This window comes from Silene latifolia, chromosome 8 (genome assembly GCF_048544455.1).
Source record: "Silene latifolia isolate original U9 population chromosome 8, ASM4854445v1, whole genome shotgun sequence".
Lineage (NCBI taxonomy): Eukaryota > Viridiplantae > Streptophyta > Magnoliopsida > Caryophyllales > Caryophyllaceae > Silene > Silene latifolia.
The window spans coordinates 101,301,099-101,319,858 of record NC_133533.1 but is presented as its reverse complement, the minus strand read 5'-3'; the positions used below and the strand labels follow the sequence as shown (position 1 = coordinate 101,319,858).

Sequence of the window (18,760 nt, the reverse complement as noted above, 5' to 3'; positions counted from 1 at the left end):
GGTACGTTATGGACAATGAGGAAAGGAAAAAGAGAGAGCGTGAATTATTTTTTATTATGGCGACCATTACTATTGTCGCTGTATCAACTTATAATATATTTATAAGGAACCCTGCATGACTTCACTTTATACGGGAGAGAATTGGATGCAAGATATTTTGAATTGACACCTCATTCGGTGTGTAAATGCTTTTAGGATACAATCTAGTGTGTAAGCAATTGTGTGAAGAGCTTCAATTGAAGCAAGGATTTTGAGGGAGCAATAAAATGTCTGTTATTGATAAAGTGGGTGCATTTATAAATACCATAGCCTTGGGCATTTCTAATCGAAATGTGTTTAAGCGATTTCAACGTTCAAGTGAAACTATTAGTAGATCGTTCCATGAAGTTTTAGAAGCAATCAATGGTAATAGTAGAGGTTACATGAGCCTAGCCTAGCACGTGACATCATAAAGCCAACAAATGCTTCTCTTCTATGTATACCACTTCATATTGCAAACGATCAAAGATATACGCCATACTTTAAGGTACTAAATTTATAATTGTTGTAAATAATAAACGTTTTACAATGTTACATTTACATTACCATCCAAACATATTTTCCCCTATTGTATAACATAATTGTATTGGATGCACTGATGGAACACATGTGGTTGCTTGTATTCCGGAGATGGACCACTTGTAACACCCTCATACACCAAGGTGCCTTACAAAGGACCACCCCAGTGCATAAAGGTGATACCATCTCGGTTGTCCGAGGTAAGTAGATAAAAAAAAACAATAACAGAATGTTTATTAAATAATTTTATGCTTTACATTATATCCAACGTAAGAAAGATACAACAAATACAACTGGAGAACTACGAGACATGAGTGACAGCTGTATCTATTTCAGTAGCGTGATGACTCAGTTCCCTTCCATGTCCCGCAATCATCAAGACTAGTTGTACCTGCTAAACCAACTGCTCACCATCCCCGAATGGATCACCACAGTTTTGAAACACAACACGAGGTCAGTTCACTGAATAATAAAGATAAGCAGAGTACAATAATGACAAAAACAACTATTCCACAATCATCTCCGTCTCACCATCACATCTCATAACTGACTACACATTTCAGTGTGTAGTCCTGCCAGATTACTGCCGCAACGGATAATCATCTCCGCCAGTGGCAGACCGCAGCCTTGCCCACCTAAGCCCTGCTCATCACAAGAGCGACAACCCATGTTCCTTAATGTGTAAATCCCCTCTTGTGGCGGGTTCCACAAGGGACGAATCAAGGGCGTGAAGCTACTCCCACAAGTGACTCCATTCAGTCGAGGACGCACCTCGCAAACGTCATCAATCCATCTCAACTCCAATACTCCATAATAAAATCAACCAACAACAATCAACCGACAATAATAATCATATCAATTAAATCACAACAGCACAACTTAAATCCATCATATAATCAACTGAGTAGGGAAACTGTACCTTTCCACTATTCCATGAAAGTGCATCCAACAACTAGCCAAGAAAGACTCCGAGGTGAATCCTACAAGTAGTAACCATATCCTATTACTAGACTACCCAAAAAACTACTGAAAGATGATGACGAAACATAAACTCGCCTTGAGACGCTGACCGTAGTCGGCAAAGATGACGTCCCGACTCGAAGACTCCAAGCATGAACCATTCCCCTTCTTGGATTATAGTCTAGGCTAAGTGATAGAGTAGCAAGATGGGTGATAGGTTGGAGAAAGAGAGAGAGAGAGAGAGAGAGAGAGAGAGAGAGAGAGAGAGAGAGAGAGAGAGAGAGAGAGAGAGAGAGAGAGAGAGAGAGAGAGAGAGAGAGAGATTAGGGTTAGAAAAATAAAGGAACCGTCGAAAATGAAATAAGGTTTACGATCTCGCGTTTTATAATAACGCGTTAACAGACGTGATACTTGGCCGAGTAGTGGGAATACTCGACCGAGTAGGGATTACTCGGCCGAATATAACTATACTCGACCGAGTAACCTTCAATAGGTCGAGCAATCAGTAACGTAGGTCTCCTATTCTCTCCCATATCTCTTGCTACGGGTCTCCTTTGATCAAACTATCAGTCAACGGGTCCTTAAATAGGGAGGATATTACAGTCTTCCCCCTTAAAAGAACTTCGTCCCCGAAGTTCGTCCATACCTCCCAACATGACAAGACAAGGCACCTAAAGAAAGACCTACCACTCCCACGACAACGAACACCAGATAAGTTTAAAACGCATAAGACACTAGGTTATAAACATCTTTTGACATAGTTTTATCAACCACAGAATCACTATACCACCAAGTTAATTACGTGACAAAGTTGACATCGTAACTCTATTAAGTTACGAGATGACGACTTCAAAAGTACATATTACATAAGTTTGTGACAAGTTAGAGACTTGAAAGTTAAAACAAATATGACATAGAAGAACTCTGTCAATTTGTTAGGACTTTTACCACGATGTTATCTACCTCTCTAAAAGGGAACTTCGTCCCCGAAGTTCATCCCAACCATCGGACCCAACTCATAAGTGCGCAAAGAAACGACAAACATAGAACATATATCATGTCGCGTGACAATTATGACACGCCTGTAGTGTAAGTAAACAACCATCATATTCATGCAATTTAAGGAAATTAGGTACATGCAACATAGACAAAGAGATGTAAATTATACGTATGTGAACCATGATGATACCATTGTCATTCCTTCACCTCTTTCCGGGTATTATATTACTATTACCGTCTCAACACTGATTTCGACCGTGTATCGTTACCATATAAGCAAAGTTCATACAATGAAGACTTAACTCGATACTAGGACGCCGAAACATGCATACATAGGAAAGTAGGTACTCAATTGCATTCTATAACAAATTAAAATAACGAGGGATGCAATGTCCAGATACTAGGTCGAGTATCAAGGAGTACTCGGTCGAGTACGCAATACTCGGCTGAGTATCGGTATGCTCGGCTGAATTTTCCAGAGCAGAATGCGAATTTCGGCAACTCATGCCTATAACACCGATTTCTTATCCTGCAAAACAACTAGAGGTCTATTCTCAGCTCGAGGTTCACGGTCTAGATGACCCAATAGCAGTATGGAAAAACAAGTAGTTGCCTTATGGTAAATTACAACACACAAAATAAAAAAGTACGATAAAAGTTCAGCAAATATCCAACAACAAATCTTGAGAAACAAGTCTAGAAAACAAAGCGGAACTCAAATGTCTGTATCCTCCTCCATCTTCTCACCACCTCTGGTGCCAGATTTTTGTGCTTCAGATGTTCCCGCTCCCTGACAAGCTCCAGATGAGTAGCCTCCGCCGTCGGTCCATCTCCATGCCTCGTCCAACTGACTGCCGTAGTTCGCTCCCACGGTCTTACGAGGCAGCCAAACGCGTTCTATGTTGGTGGTCTCCAAAAGTTGGGATCAACCCCATAACTATGGAATACTCCGGTGTCAATCCCGGGTCCTCTCCACTAAACCGGCTGTGCGAAGTCCTTCCTTATACCCTGGTTGTAGGCCATCTCATGCATGTTCTGTAGCACCAAGGTAGTAGAGATCCGTCCAGTCAGGTCGCTAACCTGCATCCAAGGGTTGTGGACGGTGAGGTAAAAGGAGTACCATGGTGGGTAAAAGCTAGGTGTAGAAAAGGAAGGCTCAGTCTCAGTCTCGGACACCCTAGCTGCTCTCCCTTTACAGTGCTCACTTGGCGGGGGAACCATCGGGTACTTCTCCCTCACGGAGATAGGCTCAGGTAGGTCTATGGGTCGATCAAGAAGTCTGAGGGTCAGTTCTACGCTCACCACTCTCCGGATCATACTTTGCCAGGTGGTTCACCACCGGAGGTACTCGGGATCGCGAAGCACCATCCACATAGATCCTCTCACCCTCCAAGCAAAAGACCCATTCTCCAACTTCCTAAGCCACCTATTATGACACCAGTACTTCTCATCCATCGTAGGGGCGGACTCGAACAACCCAGTACCCGACACCAATATTTCAGTAGCATGATGACTCAGTTTCCTTCCATGTCCCGCAAGCATCAAGACTAAATGTACCTGCTAAACCAACTGCTCAGCATCCCCGAATGGATCACCACAGTTTTGAAACATAACACGGGGTCAGTTCACTGAATAATAAAGATAAAAAGAATACAATAATGACAAAAACAACTATTCCACAATCATCTCCGTCTCAGCATCACATCTCATAACTAACTTGTAATATCCCAAATATTTCTATATTTATTATTAATAATTTTAATTTTAATATATTAAAGAAAAACAATTTAATATTTTAGTTTTCTTTGAAGGCTCCGGGACCAAACGCTAGCATTAACAAAACAATATTGTCTTGATTCCAAAGAAGAAGGCGCCGGACAAAATTCGAGATTGCAAGCCCATTAGTCTCTGTAATGTGGCTTATAAGCTGGTTTCAAAAGTGCTAGCAAACCGACTGAAAGTTTTTCTTGGGGGTATTATCTCGGAGAATCAAAGCGCATTTACGTCGGGTCGGTTAATTTCTGATAATATTTTGATTGCTTTTGAGCTTTTCCACCATATGAAGAATAACAGACAGACGGAGGGGTACATGGCAATCAAACTCGATATGGCTAAGGCGTATGATAGGGTGGAGTGGGGGTTTCTGAGGCGTATTCTTATGCGGATGGGGTTTGACACACAGTGGATACAACGGGTTATGGATTGTGTTTCTACGGTGACTTTCTCGGTTTTGATTAATGGCTCACCATCGGAGGACTTTCAGCCGGCTAGAGGTCTACGTCAAGGTGACCCGTTATCCCCGTACCTTTTCCTTCTATGTGCGGAAGTTTTATCTAATTTGTTACGCAAGGCGGCTGTGAATGGCTTCCTTCATGGTGTTCGGGTGGCTCCTCATGCACCAACTATCTCTCATTTACTTTTTGCAGACGATAGTATTTTTCTCGTGAGAGCAAATATAGAAGAGGCGGATGTGATTAATGATATATTCTGCCTGTATGAAGGGGTTTCGGGACAGCTTGTGAGCTTGGATAAAACTACTGTTTCTTTCAGCAAAGGGGTCGATAGAGGACGGAGGAGTACGGTGGCGGCACGGCTAGGGGTTGATGAAGTGGAGGAACAAGCTCGTTATTTGGGGTTACCCACGGTGATAGGTCGGTCAAAAAAAGTTATTAGGGATATTATTCGTGATAAAATTTGCAAAAAATTACAAGGATGGCGCGGGAATATTTTGTCTAGGGCTGGTAAGGAGATTCTCATAAAGGCGGTTGCGAATTCACTCCCTACCTATGTGATGAGTGTTTTTAAAATTCCTGCGAATTTTTATGATGTGTTGCGGTCGATTGTATCGAAGTTCTGGTGGGGTCATGAGGAGAATAAGCGGGGGATATATTGGGTTTCGTGAAGCAGGTTGGCTCGGCCAAAGGGGGTTGGAGGCATGGGGTTTCGTGATTTTCGTATGTTTAACCTCGCCCTTCTCGGAAAACAAGCTTGGAGGTTAATTACAAATTCTACAAGCCTGTGGCCTCGTTTAATGCAAGCCAAGTACTTTCCCGATAGTGATTTTATGTCGGCCTCTCTGGGCCATAACCCGAGCTACACGTGGAGGAGTATTTTCGAAGCTCGAAGCATTCTTGAGGCTGGGTTGAGACGACGCATTGGTGATGGGAATGACACTAAAGTTTGGGGACACGCTTGGATCCCGGGCACCCAAACGGGTCGGGTTATCTCGCCTTGTGTGCAAGGGAACGAAGGGATGGTGGTGGCTGATTTGTTGACCGCGAATGGGAGGGATTGGGATGAGGGGAAATTGGAGCTCCACCTTCTCCCTTTTGAAAGGGAAAGGGTTTGTAATATACACTTGAGTTCGAATAGGCCGAGGGACACGTGGTACTGGGGTCGGGAGAAGGACGGGATTTATACGGTACGGAGCGCATATAAAATACTCGTTGGGGAAGTCGGTGATATGGAGGGTGGATCGAATTGGGCAAATGATAAATGGCTCTGGAATCGGCTCTGGAAAGTCTCGGTTTGCCCCCGTGTGAAACTCTTCTTCTGGCAAATGTGTGGTGAAGCTTTGGCAACATGAGCAAACATTGCAGCCCGAATAGGAGGTGAGTACTCTTTATGTCCTTTTTGTCATTCTAACCTTGAATCTAGTATACATCTTTTCAGGGATTGTGGGGTGGCTGCTTGGGTTTTGGAGGAGCTGGAGATGGGAGATGTAACGGAGATAGGAGGCGGAGACATACGAGAATGGGTGGAGGCTTGTTGGAATGATATGTGTCGGGAGGAGTGCGTCAAGTTCATGGTGGGTTGCTGGGCCATTTGGGAACACCGAAACAAAGTCATATTTGACAATGTGGAGGTAGAACCGGGTGTGGTAGCGAGTCGGGTGCGAGATGTGATTAGGGAGGGAGTTGGGGAAGGTGGCGGTACGGCTGGTATGAGGAGGAGTAGAGGGAGTGTCGAGGAGGCTGAGGGGTGGAGAGCTGCGAAGGAAGGGTATGTCAAGATCAATGTTGATGCGGGAATAAAAGAGGGTGAGGGAGTTGATACGGGGATAGTGTGCCGTGGAGATAGGGGGAGGTGCTATGGGGTGTGTCTATTGCTCGGACTCAAGTGTGGGAACCTCATATAGCTGAGGCGGTTGCTGTTTTGGATGGCTTGGAGGAAGCTGCTCGCAGAGGGATCCAAAAGCTAGAAGTGGAAAGCGATTGTTTACAAGTTATTGAAGCAATCCGGAAGCGGAGCGATGGGAGGAGCATTTTTGTGCTTATCATCGATGATATTGTGTCTTTTAGTTCTAATTTTCTTTCCGTTTGTTGGTTACATGTTAGTCGTGTTAATAACTGTGTTGCACATGCGTTAGCTCATTGTATTCCACGTACGATTGGTAGAGTTGTGTGGGATGATGGTTTACCACCGACTGCGACAGCTCCTGCTGGTTTTGATCAATTATTAATAGAATGAGACCTTCGGGTTTTCCACTCAAAAAAAAAATAGGGTTTAGCCCTTTGGTTTTATATTTATGCATTGGTCTTCTTCCTTTTTGTTGTCTCTCATCTTTAGCCGCATAACTAAATAGTCAATTCTTCATCTCTTGCTAATTCACAATTGGCAATCTTATTTTCTCTGCCAAACTTTTCTATAACATACTATTTAATCCTACCCATCACCATCATTGTTTACATGATAATTAAACCCGATTGTTGTCCTACTCTATTATTCCGCAAATTGGTAATCATCAATTCTGGTCATCTACCTCATGTCTCTGTATTCCGTGGGTTAATTTCCAAGCACATTGTCAGTAATTTTTGGATGGGTCTTACGATTTAAGGTAACACGATTCTATCGATCTTATTATTATTATTATTGTTCGGAGTTGAATGAATTTATGTCTGTTTTACATGTTTAATGTGATAAATTGATTGTTGAAGGTGGTATGTGATAATTGTTCTTAATAACAATAATAGTAGTAATTATTCCGTCGTAATTTGTGAGATGGGTTGAGTTAACTTGGCGGAGTTTACGGCTAACTTTGGACAAAGAGTTACAGATGGTAAAAGATGGTTTTAACAGGTAGGAGTTTAATCGCTTAAAACAAGCTTAGTGTACCATGAATTTATGAGGATAACCTGTTGGTGTGTATAATTATGAGATTGAAAAGAAGCACTTGTACGCCATTCTTTTGTTTAGACGAGATATTGAGATTGTTTGTTTGCCGAGCCGAACTTGGATTACGGAGGAGTAAAATATTGGATGGTTAGTATTGTGTTTTTATTATCGTTTTCTTTGACCTTGACTCGCAGGTGAGTAGCTTAAAGTCTGGTACTTTAAGTGTTGAGCAGTTCCTTTAATGGAATATTTGACAATATCGATATTGAAATTGAGATGAATATTGGTTACGGGTATTGAGTTATTGGGACGTTGTGCCGAATTTTGTGTTACGGTCCAGTGTGACCATGGTTATTGAGTTAGTTATATTGTTTGGAATCGATATTGAGATGGAAATATTGTTTTGCGGTCTTATCCGCCGGTGCACTTACCCCTTGTCATTGGCTTAGGTCCGACGATGAGAATACGATATCTGGTTACTATGGAGTACTATATTATGAGACGGAGTAATGAGTGAGACGGAGTAATGAGTGAGATGGAGTAATTATGGGGATGAGAGTTATTATGGAGTAGGTTTGAGTATGAGATGAGTTAACGGGGAGTGTTTTTATTATTCTCTCTGTTTATTTTTATTTTTACGTGTCTGTGTTTCCACGCCATGACGAAAAACTATTCTGCCTATATTGAGGTATTATCTGTTATTCAGCTTTCCGGCTGACGTGTTTTCTCCCTTCGGGGCTACTCGTCATGGGGGTAGTTCCTTTCTGTCTTCTGGTTTTATTTCAGGTTACTTCCGATGCAGTTCAAAAGTATTTTTATTTCAAGAGAAAAATTTTATTAAAGCCTTGTAAAATTTTGGTTTCATTTGTATTATTTTATATTTAAAAGAGATTTATATTAAGAGACTTTGTATAGGAGTATTAATTATAATATCCTTGTATTTCGGCCAGTTTTGTATGTAAAAGTAAGCTTTAATTTAACCGAAAATTAGGGGTGTTACTCCTTCCATGTCCCGCAAGCATCAAGACTAACTGTACCTGCTAAACCAACTGCTCAGCATCCCCGAATGGATCACCACAGTTTTGAAACACAACACGGGGTCAGTTCACTGAATAATAAAGATAAGCAGAGTACAATAATGACAAAAACAACTATTCCACAATCATCTCCGTCTCACCATCACATCTCATAACTAACTACACATTTCAGTGTGTAGTCCTACCAGATTATTGCCGCAACAGATAATCCTCTCCGCCAGTGGGGGACCGCAGCATTGCCCACTCAGCTCCGTTCATCACACGAGCGATATCCTATGTTCCTTAATGTGTACATCCCCTCTTATGGCGGGTTCCACAAGGGACGAATCAAGGGTGTGAAGCCACTCCCACAAGTGACTCCACTCAGCCGAGGACGCACCTCGCAAACATCATCAATCCATCTCAACTCCAATACTCCATAATAAAATCAACCAACAAAAATCAACCAACAATAATAATCATATCAATTAAATCACAACAGCACACCTTAAATCCATTATACAATCAACTGAGTAGGGAAATCCTACATTTCCACTATTCCATGAAAGTGCATCCAACAACTAGCCAACCAAGACTCCGAGGTGAATCCTACAAGTAGTAACCATATCCTATTACTAGACTACCCAAAAACCTACTGAAAGATGACGACGAAACATGAGCTCGCCTTGAGACGCTGACCGAAGTCGGCAAAGATGACTTCCCGACTCGAAGACTCCAAGCTTGAACCATTCCCCTTCTTGGGTTAGAATCTAGGCTAAGTGAGAGAGTAGCAATATGGGTGATAGGTTGGAGAGAGAGAAAGATTAGGGTTTGAAAAATAAAGGAACCGTCGAAAATGAAATAAGGTTTACGATCTCGCGTTTTATAATAACGCGTTAACATACGTGATACTCGGCCGAGTAGTGGGAATACTCGACTGAGTAGGGCTTACTCTGCCGAGTACGATTATGACTATACTCGGCCGAGTAACATTCACTAGGTCGAGCAATCAAGTAACGTAGGTCAAACGATCAGTCAACGGGTCCTTAAATAAGGCGGGTATTACACCAATTACGTTGCATAAGAAGGAAGGGGATACCTACTTTCAATGTCATGGGTGTATGTGATTTTGACATGTGTTTCACATTTATTTCGGTTGGGTGGATGGGTCCAAAACATGATACTCGTGATTTTAATCATGCAATTAATAAGCCGGAATTAAACTTTTCAAAGACACCACATGGTAGGTATTATTTAGTGGATAAAGGATACCCGGATAAAAAAGGGTATATGGTACCATATTTGAAGACAAGGTATCACAAGTCTCAATTTCAAAATGAGTCATCGTGTAATTCTAAAGAAGCATTTAATAAAGTGCATTCATCACTTCGAAGTTGTATCGAGAGGTCATTTGGGGTGATCAGGAAAAGATGGAAAATACTACGTTGTAGCCGCTTTTCATAGTAGAGGCTCAAATTGATGCTATAATGGCTGCTTTTGCCTCGCATAATTACATCCGGAAAAACTCCTCTGATGACTTGCTACTTGGGACGCTTGAGCAATATCCTGATTACATACCGAGTGAAGAACTCCCAGACTTCGGTAATAATGTCACAAGTAATAAAAATATGAACGAGCCGTCTATGAAAATGAAATGTATGCGTGATAATATTGCTACTTTAACTTCGGGTGCAGCTTATTAGTTTTTTTTGTACGAGTTTAATAGAGAACTAAATTTATATCCGTACATTTTTAAATACTACCTAAACAAATTGGAAGAGAAGAGCGAGCTTGGTCCCACAAAAAACAAAGCCATTTTTACTTCCTCTAAGCTAGTCCAAGCAAGATGATAGTACAACGGAGATGGCGACAATAACATTAACAACTTCATGCAACTAAGACGACAAGAGTAAGGCTGATTCACATATGTTCGTGTGTGTTTGACGAGAAATACATGGGGTTCGTGTCCCAAGAACGATAGAACCCTAGTTTGTTTGTATCCCAAACATGACATAGCCACTAGAAAATCATATAGATTACAAGAGTTGTGCACGGTTGAAATGTGTACCCATCCCGTCCACTTTACACGACTAAAACTATGGCATTGTCCTCTAGTTTACACGAGCCCTGCTGCTATGTTGTGCCACAAACACGAACAATACCACAAGGTCGAACACTCTGGCTTGCGGGTAAATGTAAACATTCGACTATTCGAATATGGAATTTACATACTGAATTACAATTAATACATAGAGATTTTCCATAATTTGCGATTGAATTACCTTACTATTGCTTTATACCTAATAACAATTTAAGTAAATGAATTTAAAAAAATTAATTTACCGTAATTATTGTTGTCAATGTCGCATTCGTCGAATCGTTAACCAATTGTGAAATTGAGATTTCTGGTGGGGGAGGAGGAGAAACGTAGACTATGATAATGTGTTAGTATTATGTTGTTAATTGTTGAAGGGTAACTTTATCAATCCTTATACCTTACATCCAGGTGTATGGTGCTTCCGACTCCAACTAGTTAAAAAATAAAATAAACAAAAATTAAAAGATAAAAGCCCACCTTCTTAAGCAGTTATCAGTTTTACGTTTAACATAAACGCTTCTTCCCCCCATTTCAAACCTAGATCTTCCATACTTATCAAAAGAATTATACATAAAATTTAATTTTTCATCCAACCTATTAGTTTTGTAATCATAGATTTATGTTTTGAATGATTATCTACTAACTTAACAGGTAAGTGTATTAATTGAATTGAATTTTTATTTTTTTATCTCTCATTATTCGTTGTTAGATTTGTGATTTCAAGGGTGTGATTAATCATACGGAATTATCATATTCACCTTCAATTTTGTGAATATGCTAATTTAGTTTGATCAATATGTGTTATCTAGTGAGATATTCATCATATGACGATATTATATTCATTTTAAGTTTAGTGAACATGATAGTGTAATTTAATGAATATGTGTTATGTATTATGATATTCACCATATGAAATTATTATATTCATTTTGAGTTTAGATGAATATGTATTGCGTTGTGTCATATTCAGCATATGACACTACTATATTTATTTTCAGTTTAATAAATATCATAGTTTAATTTAATGAATATGACTATATGAGTCATATTCACCAAATTACCCTATTATTCACTTTGAGTTTAGTGAATATGGCGCTTAATTTGATGATTGTTTGGGCTAAAAATAGCATAATAAGGAAGGCCCATTTGATAATATAAAGATTATGAAAGAAGTGGTGAGAAGGAAGGGAGCCCGCGGTCAGAAGAAGGGGAGACGGGCCTAAAGGAGATCAAAGAGCCCATCATGATGGATGCCCGCGTTAAGGAAAGGAGTGTTAGGGAGAAGTTAGGGAGATCGGGGAGAATTGGCAAAAGAGTCCGGGTTTGGAAAGAAGTCCTTATGGAAATAATATTCCCTTTCCATATTCGAGGTAGGAAATATCAAGGGTTCTTACCCTATAAATAGCCAAGGAAGCAAATCAAGAATACATTCAACATTGTCCTCAAGACAACCGTACTTACACATCCGCATTGAAGCCATGACTCATTATTCACGAATATACACCCATCAGAGATCTTGCAGGCCTGACGCCTAGCGCCAGCAAGATTAGCACAAACGTTAACATTGTAATCATCCTCCTATTCATATAGTGCAATACTTGGCAGGGTACCGTCCCTCCCGCGGTTGTTCCCACATTGGGTTTTCCGCGTCACCAAAATCTTACGTGTCAATTTACATTACGCACTTTATTTTCCTATTTACTTAATAACGTACGAACAAACATACATCCAACCAACGAATATAGACTACATTGACCCTAATTAACCGATTTGGGAAAATTACCTAAACAGTTTGGCGCCCACCGTGGGGCATTGTGGTCGTCAATCGTTGATATCCTAGATATACAATGGAAAAGCAAGCATCGAAGACATGTCGGGAGCAGGCATCCATCGCCACCACCACCATTTACTCAAAATCCAACATCAACAAAGGCCACGCAGCTCCCGACATGCCCCACCGATCATGATAGCTCTGCTTGGTTTTGATCAATTATTAATAGAATGAGACCTTCGGGTTTTCCCCTCAAAAAAAAAAAGGGTTTAGCCCTTTGGTTTTATATTTATGCATTGGTCTTCTTCCTTTTTGTTGTCTCTCATCTTTAGCAGCATAACTAAATAGTCAATTCTTCATCTCTTGCTAATTCACAATTGGCAATCTTATTTTCTCTGCCAAACTTTTCTATAACATACTATTTAATCCTACCCATCACCATCATTGTTTACATGATAATTAAACCCGATTGTTGTCCTACTCTATTATTCCGCAAATTGGTAATCATCAATTCTGGTCATCTACCTCATGTCTCTGTATTCCGTGGGTTAATTTCCAAGCACCTTGTCAGTAATTTTTGGATGGGTCTTACGATTTAAGGTAACACGATTCTATCGATCTTATTATTATTATTATTGTTCGGAGTTGAATGAATTTATGTCTGTTTTACATGTTTAATGTGATAAATTGATTGTTGAAGGTGGTATGTGATAATTGTTCTTAATAGCAATAATAATAGTAATTATTCCGTCGTAATTTGTGAGATGGGTTGAGTTAACTTGGCGGAGTTTACGGCTAACTTTGGACAAAGAGTTACAGATGGTAAAAGATGTTTTTAACAGGTAGGAGTTTAATCGCTTAAAACAAGCGTAGTGTACCATGAATTTATGAGGATAACCTGTTGGTGTGTATAATTATGAGATTGAAAAGAAGCACTTGTACGCCATTCTTTTGTTTAGACGAGATATTGAGATTGTTTGTTTGCCGAGCCGAACTTGGATTACGGAGGAGTAAAATATTGGATGGTTAGTATTGTGTTTTTATTATCGTTTTCTTTGACCTTGACTCGCAGGTGAGTAGCTTAAAGTCTGGTACTTTAAGTGTTGAGCAGTTCCTTTAATGGAATATTTGACAATATCGATATTGAAATTTAGATGAATATTGGTTACGGGTATTGAGTTATTGGGACGTTGTGCCGAATTTTGTGTTACGGTCCAGTGTGACCATGGTTATTGAGTTAGTTATATTGTTTGGAATCGATATTGAGATGGAAATATTGTTTTGCGGTCTTATCCGCCGGTGCACTTACCCCTTGTCATTGGCTTAGGTCCGACGATGAGAATACGATATCTGGTTACTATGGAGTACTATATTATGAGACGGAGTAATGAGTGAGACGGAGTAATGAGTGAGATGGAGTAATTATGGGGATGAGAGTTATTATGGAGTAGGTTTGAGTATGAGATGAGTTAACGGGGAGTGTTTTTATTATTCTCTCTGTTTATTTTTATTTTTACGTGTCTGTGTTTCCACGCCATGACGAAAAACTATTCTGCCTATATTGAGGTATTATCTGTTATTCAGCTTTCCGGCTGACGTGTTTTCTCCCTTCGGGGCTACTCGTCATGGGGGTAGTTCCTTTCTGTCTTCTGGTTTTATTTCAGGTTACTTCCGATGCAGTTCAAAAGTATTTTTATTTCAAGAGAAAAATTTTATTAAAGCCTTGTAAAATTTTGGTTTCATTTGTATTATTTTATATTTAAAAGAGATTTATATTAAGAGACTTTGTATAGGAGTATTAATTATAATATCCTTGTATTTCGGCCAGTTTTGTATGTAAAAGTAAGCTTTAATTTAACCGAAAATTAGGGGTGTTACTCCTTCCATGTCCCGCAAGCATCAAGACTAACTGTACCTGCTAAACCAACTGCTCAGCATCCCCGAATGGATCACCACAGTTTTGAAACACAACACGGGGTCAGTTCACTGAATAATAAAGATAAGCAGAGTACAATAATGACAAAAACAACTATTCCACAATCATCTCCGTCTCACCATCACATCTCATAACTAACTACACATTTCAGTGTGTAGTCCTACCAGATTATTGCCGCAACAGATAATCCTCTCCGCCAGTGGGGGACCGCAGCATTGCCCACTCAGCTCCGTTCATCACACGAGCGATATCCTATGTTCCTTAATGTGTACATCCCCTCTTATGGCGGGTTCCACAAGGGACGAATCAAGGGTGTGAAGCCACTCCCACAAGTGACTCCACTCAGCCGAGGACGCACCTCGCAAACATCATCAATCCATCTCAACTCCAATACTCCATAATAAAATCAACCAACAAAAATCAACCAACAATAATAATCATATCAATTAAATCACAACAGCACACCTTAAATCCATTATACAATCAACTGAGTAGGGAAATCCTACATTTCCACTATTCCATGAAAGTGCATCCAACAACTAGCCAACCAAGACTCCGAGGTGAATCCTACAAGTAGTAACCATATCCTATTACTAGACTACCCAAAAACCTACTGAAAGATGACGACGAAACATGAGCTCGCCTTGAGACGCCGACCAAGTCGGCAAAGATGACTTCCCGACTCGAAGACTCCAAGCTTGAACCATTCCCCTTCTTGGGTTAGAATCTAGGCTAAGTGAGAGAGTAGCAATATGGGTGATAGGTTGGAGAGAGAGAAAGATTAGGGTTTGAAAAATAAAGGAACCGTCGAAAATGAAATAAGGTTTACGATCTCGCGTTTTATAATAACGCGTTAACATACGTGATACTCGGCCGAGTAGTGGGAATACTCGACTGAGTAGGGCTTACTCTGCCGAGTACGATTATGACTATACTCGGCCGAGTAACATTCACTAGGTCGAGCAATCAGTAACGTAGGTCAAACGATCAGTCAACGGGTCCTTAAATAAGGCGGGTATTACACCAATTACGTTGCATAAGAAGGAAGGGGATACCTACTTTCAATGTCATGGGTGTATGTGATTTTGACATGTGTTTCACATTTATTTCGGTTGGGTGGATGGGTCCAAAACATGATACTCGTGATTTTAATCATGCAATTAATAAGCCGGAATTAAACTTTTCAAAGACACCACATGGTAGGTATTATTTAGTGGATAAAGGATACCCGGATAAAAAAGGGTATATGGTACCATATTTGAAGACAAGGTATCACAAGTCTCAATTTCAAAATGAGTCATCGTGTAATTCTAAAGAAGCATTTAATAAAGTGCATTCATCACTTCGAAGTTGTATCGAGAGGTCATTTGGGGTGATCAGGAAAAGATGGAAAATACTACGTTGTAGCCGCTTTTCATAGTAGAGGCTCAAATTGATGCTATAATGGCTGCTTTTGCCTCGCATAATTACATCCGGAAAAACTCCTCTGATGACTTGCTACTTGGGACGCTTGAGCAATATCCTGATTACATACCGAGTGAAGAACTCCCAGACTTCGGTAATAATGTCACAAGTAATAAAAATATGAACGAGCCGTCTATGAAAATGAAATGTATGCGTGATAATATTGCTACTTTAACTTCGGGTGCAGCTTATTAGTTTTTTTTGTACGAGTTTAATAGAGAACTAAATTTATATCCGTACATTTTTAAATACTACCTAAACAAATTGGAAGAGAAGAGCGAGCTTGGTCCCACAAAAAACAAAGCCATTTTTACTTCCTCTAAGCTAGTCCAAGCAAGATGATAGTACAACGGAGATGGCGACAATAACATTAACAACTTCATGCAACTAAGACGACAAGAGTAAGGCTGATTCACATATGTTCGTGTGTGTTTGACGAGAAATACATGGGGTTCGTGTCCCAAGAACGATAGAACCCTAGTTTGTTTGTATCCCAAACATGACATAGCCACTAGAAAATCATATAGATTACAAGAGTTGTGCACGGTTGAAATGTGTACCCATCCCGTCCACTTTACACGACTAAAACTATGGCATTGTCCTCTAGTTTACACGAGCCCTGCTGCTATGTTGTGCCACAAACACGAACAATACCACAAGGTCGAACACTGCGGCTTGCGGGTAAATGTAAACATTCGACTATTCGAATATGGAATTTACATCTTGAATTACAATTAATACATAGAGATTTTCCATAATTTGCGATTGAATTACCTTACTATTGCTTTATACCTAATAACAATTTAAGTAAATGAATTTAAAAAAATTAATTTACCGTAATTATTGTTGTCAATGTCGCATTCGTCGAATCGTTAACCAATTGTGAAATTGAGATTTCGGTGGGGAGGAGGAGAAACGTAGACTATGATAATGTGTTAGTATTATGTTGTTAATTGTTGAAGGGTAACTTTATCAATCCTTATACCTTACATCCAGGTGTATGGTGCTTCCGACTCCAACTAGTTAAAAAATAAAATAAACAAAAATTAAAAGATAAAAGCCCACCTTCTTAAGCGATTATCGCTTTACGTTTAACATAAACGCTTCTTCCCCCCATTTCAAACCTAGATCTTCCATACTTATCAAAAGAATTATACATAAAATTTAATTTTTCATCCAACCTATTAGTTTTGTAATCATAGATTTATGTTTTGAATGATTATCTACTAACTTAACAGGTAAGTGTATTAATTGAATTGAATTTTTATTTTTTTATCTCTCATTATTCGTTGTTAGATTTGTGATTTCAAGGGTGTGATTAATCATACGGAATTATCATATTCACCTTCAATTTTGTGAATATGCTAATTTAGTTTGATCAATATGTGTTATCTAGTGAGATATTCATCATATGACGATATTATATTCATTTTAAGTTTAGTGAACATGATAGTGTAATTTAATGAATATGTGTTATGTATTATGATATTCACCATATGAAATTATTATATTCATTTTGAGTTTAGATGAATATGTATTGCGTTGTGTCATATTCAGCATATGACACTACTATATTTATTTTCAGTTTAATAAATATCATAGTTTAATTTAATGAATATGACTATATGAGTCATATTCACCAAATTACCCTATTATTCACTTTGAGTTTAGTGAATATGGCGCTTAATTTGATGATTGTTTGGGCTAAAAATAGCATAATAAGGAAGGCCCATTTGATAATATAAAGATTATGAAAGAAGTGGTGAGAAGGAAGGGAGCCCGGTCGGAAGAAGGGAGACGGGCCTAAAGGAGATCAAAGAGCCCATCATGATGGATGCCCGCGTTAAGGAAAGGAGTGTTAGGGAGAAGTTAGGGAGATCGGGGAGAATTGGCAAAAGAGTCCGGGTTTGGAAAGAAGTCCTTATGGAAATAATATTCCCTTTCCATATTCGAGGTAGGAAATATCAAGGGTTCTTACCCTATAAATAGCCAAGGAAGCAAATCAAGAATACATTCAACATTGTCCTCAAGACAACCGTACTTACACATCCGCATTGAAGCCATGACTCATTATTCACGAATATACACCCATCAGAGATCTTGCAGGCCTGACGCCTAGCGCCAGCAAGATTAGCACAAACGTTAACATTGTAATCATCCTCCTATTCATATAGTGCAATACTTGGCAGGGTACCGTCCCTCCCGCGGTTGTTCCCACATTGGGTTTTCCGCGTCACCAAAATCTTACGTGTCAATTTACATTACGCACTTTATTTTCCTATTTACTTAATAACGTACGAACAAACATACATCCAACCAACGAATATAGACTACATTGACCCTAATTAACCGATTTGGGAAAATTACCTAAACAGTTTGGCGCCCACCGTGGGGCATTGTGGTCGTCAATCGTTGATATCCTAGATATACAATGGAAAAGCAAGCATCTGAAGACATGTCAGGGAGCAGGCATCCATCGCCACCACCACCATTTACTCAAAATCCAACATCAACAGTGGCCACGCAGGCTCCCGGACATGCCCCACCGACTGCGACAGCTCCTGCTGGTTTTGATCAATTATTAATAGAATGAGACCTTCGGGTTTTCCCCTCAAAAAAAAAAAGGGTTTAGCCCTTTGGTTTTATATTTATGCATTGGTCTTCTTCCTTTTTGTTGTCTCTCATCTTTAGCAGCATAACTAAATAGTCAATTCTTCATCTCTTGCTAATTCACAATTGGCAATCTTATTTTCTCTGCCAAACTTTTCTATAACATACTATTTAATCCTACCCATCACCATCATTGTTTACATGATAATTAAACCCGATTGTTGTCCTACTCT

At 39.7% G+C, this 18,760-nt stretch overlaps 1 pseudogene; it reads left to right on the top strand.

Moving 5' to 3' along the window:
• Nucleotides 1–8: 8 nt before the first annotated feature.
• On the top strand, nt 9–10,351 carry LOC141595597 (uncharacterized; annotated as a pseudogene).
• The last annotated feature ends 8,409 nt before the right edge of the window (nt 10,352–18,760 follow it).